This window comes from Crocodylus porosus, unplaced genomic scaffold (assembly GCF_001723895.1).
Source record: "Crocodylus porosus isolate Cpor-Errol unplaced genomic scaffold, CroPor_comp1, whole genome shotgun sequence".
NCBI classification, from domain to species: domain Eukaryota; kingdom Metazoa; phylum Chordata; order Crocodylia; family Crocodylidae; genus Crocodylus; species Crocodylus porosus.
This window is the reverse complement of record NW_017728943.1, coordinates 105,624,469-105,637,337: the sequence shown is the minus strand read 5'-3', so window position 1 is coordinate 105,637,337 and position 12,869 is coordinate 105,624,469. Positions and strand designations below refer to the sequence as shown.

Sequence of the window (12,869 nt, the reverse complement as noted above, 5' to 3'; positions counted from 1 at the left end):
CAGTACCTTCTTTTTGCCCCCTATTTATTTAAAAAAGGACTTCTTGTTGTCTTTGATCTGGGTAGCTAGTCCCAGTTCCTTCTCCGCCTTGACCTTCCTAACCGCCCCCCTGCAGCCCTGAGCAACCACAGTACAGTCCTCCCTGGTGATGGCCCCTCCCTTTCATTGGGTGTATGCCTCCCTTTTAGTTAGGATTCCCAGATGCTTTTGGTGAGCCATGGGGGCTTTTGTGCCCTTATCCATGCTAGGATTACCTCCCTTTGGGCTTGGAGGATCGCCTCTTTAAGGAGCAACCACTCTTCTTGGACACCTGACTCCCCTCCTCTCCGGGACCTCAGTGCCTCCCTGACTATTCTCCTTAGCTCATTGAAGTCCACCCTCCTGAAATCTAGGGCTGTTGCCTTGCTGCAGGCCTTTGCCACCTTGCACTGGATGGTGAATTCCAGCAGGCGATGATCGCTGTCGCCCAGGTGGTTGAGCACCTGCAGCCTCCTCACCAGGTCATCAGAGAGAGTTATCAGAGAGTAGCTGATGCATGGTAATTCCCCACCCCATTTTAACAGACTGTAATTTGTCCATACTTTAAGATAAAGTGCTTTGTGCTAGTGGAGTCACCAACACTTCCTATGGAAGGCTGACAACAACTACTACTGCACCATCACACTTGTGTGTCATCTACACTTCTTCATTGTGTCCACTACTCTGCAATGATATGTTTCACTCTGCTTGCTGTGTAGGAGTACGTCGCATTCAGCCTGTGAAGTCTGAAGCAAAAATCTGCATTTCAGAACATCAAAGCAAGATCTCAATTATAATCATGTGCTGTTGAACTGAATTAGATCTTATGAGGATTTCCAAATATGAAGGCATTTTGGTGTGCAGAACCACCACACAAATCTGCAACCAAACTACTGTCTTTCAGATGAATATTTAATTTAGAATAGAGGGAGGGGAAGGCAGCTTATAGATGTGTTTTAGGAATTAATTTGAATTTATTACTTGGATACAAAACTGAACTTGTCACCTCCTGGCATGTGTGTAAAAGTCTTCAGCTTTAAAAGAGAAAGAGCCTTCCACCTTTCTCCATTTCCTTCCAATCTGTCACATGTTCATTTGTAGCAAATTTCAAACCATTATAGTAAGAGAAACATAGCTGTATGGCAAAAGCTCAAACCTTATACTAATTGATGATATCAGACTCCCATTTTCCACTTACAAAAAACAAAATGTAGAACCAGAGCCTGGCCCCTAAGCAGAATTTTGGCAGAATTTAGGCACCTAAATTCCAAAGAGTGATCCATTTTGGTCATGTGCCATAACCACATAACTCAGTAGGTGCTTAAGGTCAGGCAACACCTCCATTTTAGTGGTGAGACTATGTTTCTGGGAAAAGGGAGTCTTGGGTACCAGAGACTCTTGGGTATTGGCTACTTGTAGTATTGGCTATTTGGGTATCGGCTAATCTATCCCCAGGAGGATCACTATTCAGAAATGCAAAAGGACTTGTTTATACTGTAGTAGAAACGTGTCCTAGTGAGCATAGGGCTGAAGCATATCCCACTTGCCTGAGGCTGCTGAGTATGCCAGAGAATTTCACCAGTGAGGCTTCTTCACATCCATCCCCAGTGCCTGCTGTCAAGCACTTGGCCTCCAGCAGGCCTGGTAGCAAGTGCTAGGGTAAGTGAGCCCACAGCAGCAACTTTTAAGGCCTGAACTGGGTCAGTGGACTCAGGTGGGCAGAGCATACTCAAGCCTGTTATCCTGAAACTCACCATTGACCTGATGTAAACAAGTCTTAAGTCTCCCATTGGTGGTAAAAAGATATTGGGCCATAAAGGAGGTAAAACAGAATCACCCACCCAGGGCAAGGCACCTATATTTTAAACATTCCAAATCCAGAGTATAGGCAGAGTGTATGACCAGGCTAGATCGGACCCTTGTAGCCTATGGAGAAAGAAAGAGTAGGACCCAACATTTTTACTGTAACTTGGTGTGCATTTCAGGCAGACAGAGACCACATGAAGTATTTCTTAGCATTTTTAAAATGACGCAACTAAGGATCCCCCTTGGCCCATTTGCTCCATAGTGGACAAGTACTTAGAGTCAGCTCACTCCCTGTGTTGACAGACATAGCATGTCCTGATGAGCACGCAAATGCAGTTTGTGGCACCCCAAAGCATTTCGAGGTGCTGCAAACTGCACGCAGTGCATGTGTGCCCATTTCCTGCCCTACTAATTAACAGCACAGGGAGGTTTTTTTACACTGGGAGATCCTAGTATCAAAAAAACATGTTCCTGAAGCAAGTGGCATGACACACACAGCAGCAGTGTGCACCACCAGAAAGGTAGCCTGGCCAGCCAAAGCCACACTCTGGCTGCCAGTCAGGCTCTGGGCAGCCAGGTCAGTGCTGCTGCTGCCCTCCCATGAACCCGGGTAAGACTGCAAAGGCCAGGCTGGCCCCAGCCTCGCCTACTCAGCCCAAGTTACTTTACCGCACACCAGAGTGCACATGCGGGGGCATGCCTGGGGACAAATACGTGCCGCTGCTATTTGGCCTGCAGGAAACACACACCCCTGCACATGCACGCTCATCAGGACATGCCCAGAGGATATAAAGTGCTCAAAAGAGGTGCCAAGGCTCCCCCATTGCTCTGAATAATCAGAACCTAGCTGCTGGGCACTGCAGCTGCATATAAAGAGCTTTGTCTAAACAAGACTATGTGATGCCCAAGTCTCAGCAAAAGCACAGCTGCACAATGTAAGCTGTAGTACAGGGAGGGCTCAAGCATTTTTACCACCATGTGGTGAATGCTAAGCTCTGATGACACAGGGGCAAAACACCTGACCTCTCTCAGTGCTGGTGCTTAAACCATTGCTCTAGTAGTCATGAATCTTTAACTGTTATGGGGGTGGCACCTCACCTACAGCACTTATGCTTAAAATTAATGCTGACAAGAAAAAAGGAGCAGGAGAGTACAGAGCCAACCAGGATGCATGAGAAGCTAAGTAAAGTGGAGAGGAACAGTAGCAAGAAGGCTAAGAATGAGCAGGAAGATCTGGTAGCAAGATTTCCTTAAACCAAAAAAACATGAACTGGAAGGTTACGGGCAACCATGTTGCTCAGATGACTCAAACACCACGCCCCAGGTGCAGCTACGCTTAGTCTCAGAGATTAAAGAAGTGTATTAAAGAAGTGTCTGGACTTAACTGGTGTTACTGGAATATGTGTTTAAAAGGAGCAGCCTACAGTTCAGATTTGAAGGAAGCTCAATGACAAAAGTTCCTGATTAAAAAAAAATATGCAGGAGAAACTATTCAGCTAAAATACTAACCGCTGCAGTGACAAATGACAAAAAAAAGTCTCTATTTCAGTGGACAATGGAGGAAAAATAAAATCTATGTTAAACACAGGGAGACAGTAGGATGTCTAGAAGCTGGGGAAATAGGAGATCTCCCAGGAGAGCATGTTCAACTGGAAACAATTTACAGTGGGATAAAAAGGGGCTGAGGTTTTACTGCATACCACCTGTTTCAGGGTGATATGTGGGAAGTCAGCTTGCAGTCAATGGAAGCTAAATCATGATGGAGTAGCCCTCAGTGAAAGAAAAATAAACAATTTTTATTGAGTATTGGCGGTAAACTGATACTCAGACTGCAGCTCCTGAGCCATGAGAGGCTCTTCAATTTATCACCTGTAGCTCTGTGCAAAAAATGTTATCAAAAGCTGTTTTATAAACTTGTTCAGAGAGGCATGAGCTTTCATAAGCTACAGCCTACTTTGTCACATACATGGCTGTAGCCTACGAAAGCTTATGCTTCTCTGAACAACTTAGCGTATAAGATGCCACGCTGCCTTTACCTAGCTTTGCGCTAACACAGCTATTTACCTTTCTTTAAAAGGTATTTTGTCTGCTTGGTTTTCACTATGCTGGGCTTGTGTCTTCTTGGGCCATGTGCATGTGCTATCTATTTCTAGCTATTAACTGTTTATGGGGGCATGTAATTGTGCCAGTAGCTATTAACATGCTGCTAACTTTTTCCATTTAAACTGGAGCGTGTCTGCCATAGTTTGCTGAGGGGCAGATATGTTGTTATGGCTCTGTGGTTAACACGGACTGCTGGTGGAGCTCTTGCAACCCTTCAGCACCTTAATGCTTTTTAATCATGTGTTATGTTCTTATAATGATTGAGGTAAGGTTTGTAAGACCTGTCCCAACTTTATTTGTTCAAGATGTCTCCTATGCATGTGTGTGGCCTGCCCACTGACTTGAAGTAATTGGACCATACTTTATTCTGTGTTGCATAATTGTTTTACCACTGTTATTGAATGTTTTCATGTTGAGCTATCGCAGTCTATGCTTGGTTCCTTTCAAGTCTACTTCATACATTTACAAATACTCACTCAAATTCACACATGGGGACAAGGAAGGCCAAGGACTATAATAAGGAACATCTGTGCTGTCACTCAGTTCTCAGCTGAAAATGCATGACTATAGCATTCTTTGAGGTTTTATCTTCTATTCTGAATTAAGAAGATTGCGCAGAGAAAAGGCTTTAAAAGTAATATAGTGAGTTCTGTAGTTATCAGAGGACACTCGTTTCATTCTGTTTGGATAGGAAAATGTATCTCTTGTGAAGAAAAATCCTATGCAACATGCTTCACCTTAAGGCTCTTTTAAAAGACTTCAAATAGAATCATGCTTAAGCCAAGATCCTCTGGTCACTGGGGGGATTCAAATCCAGATCTGGATCCACAAACAAACACAACAGGGAGTTAGCAAAAAAAGTGTTCAGGTTTATTTCTTATGTAATATTTTTGTGGGTATAAATGAGGGGAAGAAGTGGAGAACACAGCAAACAATTGTGTGGATGAAGACCCAAAAACAGACATTTTAGAGACTTTTAGGGAGTATTTTCTGGTGGCCCTGCTGTGAAATTTACTTCTCTTTAAGGAGGCAGCTGAATACACTGTCAGGGTCTCTTTAGTTAAACTCTGAAGAAAATCAGATTTATTCATCTTAGTGGACAGTATGTCCATTAAGCATTCAAGTTTCCTGGTCCATAATTTGAATGAAAATTTGAATTCAATATACAGACATAAAAATTCAGACTCATCAGATGCCATTCTGTTTCCTCAGGAAAGGATATAAACAATTTAACAGTTCAAGGGATTCAGACAGACCTAATTATAGTAAATGTAGTTTGCAATCTTTTTGGTTCTTCTTTTTCAGCACAACAGGGTAGCTTGACAGGGGTTTTTGCTAATGCACTTCTAAGGGACTCCAACTGTTAAGTAATGCAATGAAGCATCTGAAGTTGCATCTGCCTCACAGTCTACTCCTATATATTTTGAGCCTACTTCACAGTTTACTAATGAGCTTCATTAACATTAACAAACTCATAGCATGTCATAATTGCAGAATTTACAAGTGGCTAACTAGAAGCTCTGGTTAATCCAGATAAATGGAGTTCAGATAGGGATATTTATAACACCACAGTAGCTTGCATGTCTAACCAAATAAATTCATAGTTCTAAGACTGTTCTCAGAATTGAATAGGATGAATGAGCTGACAGACACAATTCCACACGTAATATACTCAGTTGGATACAACGTGAAGGGTTAACTGGGTAGGGCTAACTGGGTTAACTGGGTAGGGCTATCTGGGTAGCTCTGATGGAACTTTCTTGCACATCTAGACCCTTTGTTTGATTTAATCAGAGATCAGAAGAAGTGACTGAAAGCTGCTACCAGCCTAATGCTTGAAACTATCTGCAATCCAGTTTTCAGTGCAAAGCAGTTCTTGTAATGAAAACAAACACTGATTCATGCTCTTGTTGGCTGCCACAGCAAACAATCAGAACTACCTTCTCAGCCCAAAAGTTGACGACTATTCACATGACAGTCTAGGGTTTGGGAAAGCTTGAATTAGCTGCTCTTAGTGCTAGCCACATTCTTCAGCAAAGAGATGTTCAGCCTTCAGGACAGTCACTCCAAGGGCTCTGTGTTTATGGGGTGTGAAGACAATGAAAGAATCTAAATGCGGCACTTTGAGTTAATTTGCCCTCAGGTCACATTTTTTTCAAGTTCCTTTTACTGTGAATTTTAAATCAATCTAAATTCTCAACAGAGCATTTGAATGATCTTGGCTCATATCTTGAAGTTCATTGGTTTTATTTAGTCCTCAGTTACGCAACATTTTCTAACAGCTCAAAGGGTAATTTTTTTTTTCTCAGCAAGGAGTAAGAATTGAGACAAGTCTTCAGGATTTGGCCCCATAATAAAAACTTGTCTCAGACTTCCATTAAGAAGCTCTTTCACTGCTACAGTCACAATTACATGTCCCCAAATTCATTCCATTCCTTATTGCTTATGTGCAAAAATGTATTCCTTCTTTTCAGAAAAAGCCGTACACTCTCATTTCCTTGAAAATGTCCGAAAATAGAGGCAATATGCTCTTTCTTACCGGTGTTATGCAGTTGGAAAATAGACTTAAATAAAGATGTGAAATTTCACACTTCTGTTGCCTGCTGGGCATAAAGCTATTTAGGCTGGCACAATGCGGCAGGGGAGACGAGCCTGAAGTTGTAATCTCTCATGTGGCATACGTCTTCCAGAGCCTCAAGGAGTCTCCTAGAGATGCAAATAGCCATCCATTCTCCTCATTTAGTTTCTGGAAAGGAAGAAAAAATAAAAACTGTAAATGTGATGTTTCTCCTTTCTTGGGAGGAAGCTGTCAGGTGCTGGAAACTGGGAATAGTAGGCGGGGACAGAGGAAGGACCTTTGATACAAGAGATTTTTGATACAAGAGAAGCACTGACAAAATGTAAAGAATTGAGAGAAAAGCAATAAAAAGGAGCAATAAAAAGGAGCTGGACCTCAAAGGAATCTAATCCTATGCGGATAGGATTAGAAGACCTAAATCTTCCTTATTTGTCAAGGAAGCTAAATGTGGGTGAAGGTTGTAGTGGGGAGGGACCTAGGCTAGAATTTACTTAGTGGATGATTAAAGTGTTGCTCAAGACTAACGCTGAGTTATCCAGTAAAATATAGGAGCAATTCTATTGCCCACTCTGGACACACGTGTGCCCCCATTATAAGAATAACATTTTCTCCATAGCCATGCAGATTTCTCCCTATTCCTATAATGTGAGTACTTATGCACCTTGAGTAGGCAATATGGTAGAATTGCTTCTATGCTCTAGTCAGGTAAATAAGTTAGTCTCAAATTGCACTTTGGTCATTGACTAGGGGAAACTGAATTCTGCCTTAGCTCATAAACTTGTTTAAAAGCAGAAATTGTCAAAGGCCCAATAAGCAGGCCTGACCTGGCAGAGGCAACCAAACCTTGATGGCCCCTGAAAGGCACAGCTGACTCAAGCAGGGTGCAGGGCCTGAGGCAAATCAGGCCATGCAGGGCCCCGCCCCCACTCCAATCCCCCAGATGTGAAAAAGGTGCCACCGCCATCGGCAACATCAGCAGGGTAGCAGGAGCAGGGTAGCGAGTGGCTGGACGTGGAGCCGCCACTCTGCCCAGTTCTGTGCTGCTGCTGCTCCACCCTGCTCTGCAGGGCCCCCCAAAGGACAGGGCCTGGGGTAGTCACCCTGATTCACACCCCCCATACGTCACATCACTCCAGTATTCTTTGGGTCAGGTACAAATGAGCTAGGCTGACTTCTGGGAGTGTATTCCTAGGCCAAGTTGAGAATTATCTTGGACAAGACCTACCACCTGGTAGGTGCAGGAGAGCATATTTAGCCTTGACAGTTTAAAAGAAAGTCACACTTTTCTCAGTGGAGGAAGAAGGTTATGTATGTGCTGAGATGAAGCTAGGGCTGGGAGTCCTGATAAGATAACTTTGAGCCTGTTTGGTCTGTGGGTGTTGCACCTGGAGGTTCTTTGTATATCTGGGGAAATTAATTTATAGCAATATGGGTTAAATTAGAGTCACTGTGGCAGTACAGTAGTGGGCACTACTATTCAGAGCCACCCACCTCACTGTGCCAGGCCCCAAGCCATGCTTCAGGAGTCTCCCCTGGGGAGCCTACGGCCAGCCAGCCCTCTTCCTGATCACCTGGTTGGCCAGCTAGCACCAAATAGCAAGCAAATACAGAGGGGTGCAGCTGGAATGACCTAATGCAGGGATGGACAGAGGGGGATTTATTCATAGTCACGACATGGAGAGAAAGTTTCTGTTCAACCCTGAGCCTCTGGTGAATTTGCTTTTTTGTTTTTCTGACCAGGCCTAGCCACAGGTCTCACTCTCCTAGCTAAGCATGCAAGTGGCTTGCATTGAGATCAATAGATATTTTCATTGTATTCTGCGGTAAGGTGAAGAAAGATTGTTGTCTCAAAAAAGGGAGCTTGAATAGTGATGGATTGGAACAGGAGAGTGGGATAACAGAATGGGAGCAACAATCATGGGGCTTATATTTTGAAAAAAAGGAGCTACTTCTCTCATGCCAAAACATTCTAGTGATGAGAGCTAGACTATTAGAGTGAGAAAAGGCCTTCCAAGGCAGTGGTATGACCCCTGTGGCTTGGGGAGTCTTCAAAATCAAAAGTATCAGTTTTGAGTTCAGCAAAGGAAAAGGCTAAATGACTTAATAGATCATGTGTTGCTGTGACAATGCTTCATCTGCATAAAAATGCCTCTTGCTTGTGAGTCATCAAAGAGAAACATTAGCAACACCTGATTCAGATTGCTACCAATACCACACACTAGTCCAAAACATATTCTTTTTTTCCAAATAGTTTTCTAGTATCACTAGGCATAGCAGGAAAAGGTATAAGTCATCATTGTACTTCTGTTGATGGGTTTTGACAGATGACTCAAGCTGGGGCTGTAGAGTTCCTAGAAGTTGCTTCAATCACAAACTTTCCTTCATTTTCTATTTCAGTATCTCTGCTTTTGTAGCTAAATGGGCTGGAATGTGCCATTCAGAGTTCTTCCTAGCTATTTCTTCTCCACATGTTTCATTTTTCCTGGTTACTCCCACCAGCTACTCCTACCTCCTGGGTCTACTGTCATCTCCTTTGTAATTATACATAGAGCCACGTCATCCAGCCCATGGGGCTCCTCACAGTTCCAAAAATTTGGCAGTGGGGGAAAAGTGGCAGCATTAATTGCTGCTCCCCTGCTGCCGAATCTCTGGACCTATAGGCCAAATATTGTGTTCCTGTGCTCTATATTATGCATGCAAGGTCAGCTGGGGCCTGATCTGTGGTACTGACCCCAAATAGGATCTGGCCCTTGGACCAGCCCTGCACCACTCATCTGGCTGACAGGGTCAAAAAGTTAAGCACCCCTGCTTTAGGCCAAATGTGCAATATGCTCAATAGGGAAAACCTGGATGTTCCCAAAGAGACAGGTCCTGGTGACAGATAACTGGGTCTCATTCCACTACTGGTGCTAGAGCAATGGGCAGAGAAAAATACCACTACAGGAAAAGGAAACGTGTCTCTTCTCACACATCCTTTCAAGAAATGAGTCCTTGTCCAGTATACCAGATGATGCTGACAGAAAACCCAAGGCCCTTGCATATATGTCCTAGTGCAGTGGTGCCCAAACCATCCAGCCCATGTGACATGGGGCAGGTTAGGCAGGTTGGTGCACAGGGCTGGTCCATGGGCCAGACTGCACCTGCAGACTAACCCTGCACTGGATGCATCCCTGTATGTTCACCCAATCTAGCATGCAGAGCCATGTCATCTAGCCCACAGGGTTCCTCAGGGGCATGGCAGAGCAGCTTAGGCCAGGGCACTTATGACACATGAGGCAGCAACAGCTGCCTCCATGCCAATGGCGGGAGTGCAATCAGCCACCAACACACAAAGAAAGGTGGCACCCAGGACTGCTGCCCCAGTTGCTTCCCCTCAGTTACATCACTAAGACTCCCTATGGATCTGAAAATGTCATGGTCTTAATTGCCACAGCTCACAAAGCACTGGGTTTTCTTTCAGCATCATCTTTCAGATCTGCAACAATTAACACTGCCAGTACTCCTCTGCTGCCAAGTTTCCAGATCTGTGGGGAGCTCCATGGGCCAGATGACAGCTAGGTTGATCATCAGTGACCTAATGTGCATACTTATGTGAGCACTGGAGGCCATCACCAAGGTCCTCCAGGATCCTTGAAGGCATATTTCCTATCTCTGCCCTGCATAAATGATAAACACACTGGACTGTGCTGTTAGGGCAGTGTATGACCTCTTCCTACTCCCCACCACTACCACCATGCAAATAAGGCTCTGGCTCTGTAACTGCTCAAATGATCTGCTCAGAACCTGCATGGGGAAGTGTATGATGCTAGTGAAGCAGATTTCCTGCCCAAAAGACCTAGGTGAAAAGAACTATGAGGGTGGCAGATTCAGCAAGCAGTCATTGAGCCCGCACAAATACTTAACCAAAAGTGCCAGCTGCTCTCAGCATGCTTGACACAGTATACATGATCTCTCTTTACTAAACATCAACTTAATATTTGATGTGGAGTGTGGGTCGTTGGGGTTTTTTTTCTCTCTTCACTGCTTTTTTGGAAATGGTGCTAAACAAATAGGTCTCAAGCAGTGGGATGGTCACCTGACATGCGGAAGGTTAGATGGTCAGGCTCCTTCTGGCAACTAGCATGCTGAGAGCATGATTTGCCAGTGCTGTTCACCTTCTGTAATCATCCTCAAAGCAAGGGTAAAGTACTACCTAATCTGAATAGACCTATTTTTCTTGCTACCATGCACTAAAGAAAACAAATCATGAGATGCAGGGCTATGGTGACTCAGACCCAGGAAGTCAGAAAGAATAAGCAAAGATGTGTCTTGGAGAAAATCCACATCATTTTCCTTAAATGGCACTTTACTTATAAGGTCATAATAATAGAGTTACGGAACCAGAAGTGTTGTTATATCTTGTGGAAGTAGAACTAAAAATCCCTGTCCCATGTACAAATGTATGGCATTATGTTAGATTTTTAGAGGCACCACATCCTAAAGTCCAATTTTGTGCTAAAAAGTCTTATGGGAAGCCTTAAAAAGTTAAAATAGGTTCCTTATATTTTGTCCATGCATTTTATTCTATCTCCCTACCTTCAGTCATCTAGTTCCTATGTGCAAATATACAGCTGTTCACCATAAATATTCTTGAAGGACTAGCACTCCATGGCTGTTAACTAAATTACAGTCTGCCTGCTAGCTTGTAAACACTCCCATATTTTGAATTATATTGTTTGCCACCCAATGGAGAACTGTCCATGGCAGAAAACTCACCAGTGGATGGTTACTAGAGTGCAGGGCCCCTCACATCTTCCCCATCACATCAGGTGAACAGTATTTGAATGACAGGGAGTACGGCGAGGGTGGCTAGAGGACTGCACTGATTCTGCCCACTCCTTGAGCCATTTCCACTGATAGGTGGGATTAAAAAGAAACCCTAGAGCAGGTTCTGAATGATGAATCTGCCCAAAGAAGGTGGCAATTGAAATGAAGACGGTAAGGCAGGTAGGCATGTACAGTGGAATGCAGTGGGGGCCTATGTGTTTTTGGGAAAGTGAATTTGACCTGAAATCTTAGGGGTAAGGGAGGAACTTGGCTTTTATTTACCCTAAGTAGTCAGGTCTGACACCACCATGAGAAAGGCCAATGCAGGAATTCAAAGAGGATTAGCAACCTTAAATGTCACTTGTGGTAAACCACAAAACCCTGAAAACCCTGAACTGCCAATGTAGCAACATGATTGTGGTTCTCTACTTGACAAAAACTACTGGCCTGTCTGAAAAAAAATCCTGGAAAACCATACACGTTCTTATTAAACTGATGCATACTCTTTGTTCAATGAACATTGCACTAATGGTAGATAATGAATTAATTTGAGAAAAGAATGCATCTCCAGTTCACCTCAAGCCTGTGTCTGCTGGCTGATACCGCTTCAACCCCTCACATCCCCTATCCTCAGGCTTCTAATGGGAAAAATATCCTGGTCTGGCCCTTTGTGTTAGGAGGACTGAGCACATATCTAAAATATAAGAATGCAAATAACCCAGCAACCCACAATTGCAGATTTCAGTGTGACTGTTCATCATGAGCAAAGATTGTAGGGTTGGCACAGTAGGCTCTTGAGAAGCTGCAGTCACACATCTGGAGCAATAACTGGCCTCCATTTATAAATTCCAGATCCACATGTATTTTTTAAGCCAAAAACTGTTGAACATCTCCTTTGAAGTCAAAGGGAGTCACGGGTGCTCAGCACTTCTATCTATCAGACTCCACAGCAGTAATCATCACTTGCCTTTGGTCTGTTTCCCAAACAACACCTATCAAATATGCATTTTGTTTGTAAACAGTTCTTTAGTACCATCTTTCCAAAGCTTTTGGATCTGAGGCTGTATAATAGACAAGAAAAAAGCACTTCCCTGGCAAATGGCACCTTTTCCAATTGCAACATATGTTTTGCACTGTTCAACTTCTTTTTTCATATTCAAATTGTTTAAAGGAATGAGATGGCAGGTGTTCACCACAAGGGAACATACAATGTCTTAAGAATTGTGGGGCTGAGGCCATGAGGAAATAAATGATTTCCACATAAATATGAAAGTTTAGCACTTGCTTGGTCTGACCTACACTTCAGTATATGAAAGCTAAAATAATTACACCTTACTTATTCAGCTAAAAAGAGGGTCTGTGATCTTGAAAATATATCTAGAAAGGTAACAATGTTTTGTAGCTGTGATGGTTCTGGAAATAAGCATGAAGCAAGGGGTTTTTATGTGGTATTTTTTTACTAAACTAGCTGTTTAGCTGGGAGACATTTTAGACAAACTTTTGGACACAAAGTATCCTTCCAGTTGGAGCCCCCTGTGGTTCAGTGGTAGAATCCTTG

The 12,869-nt window shown here is 43.5% G+C and overlaps 1 long non-coding RNA gene across 1 annotated transcript; it reads right to left on the bottom strand.

Moving 5' to 3' along the window:
• Positions 1–7,962: 7,962 nt before the first annotated feature.
• LOC109319283 lies at positions 7,963–11,897 on the bottom strand. The gene is made up of 3 exons (XR_002103461.1): positions 11,888–11,897; positions 9,646–9,658; positions 7,963–8,068 (listed from the first exon to the last, which is right to left on the bottom strand). It is a non-coding gene; the product is annotated as an uncharacterized LOC109319283 (long non-coding RNA).
• Between the last annotated feature and the right edge of the window lie 972 nt (positions 11,898–12,869).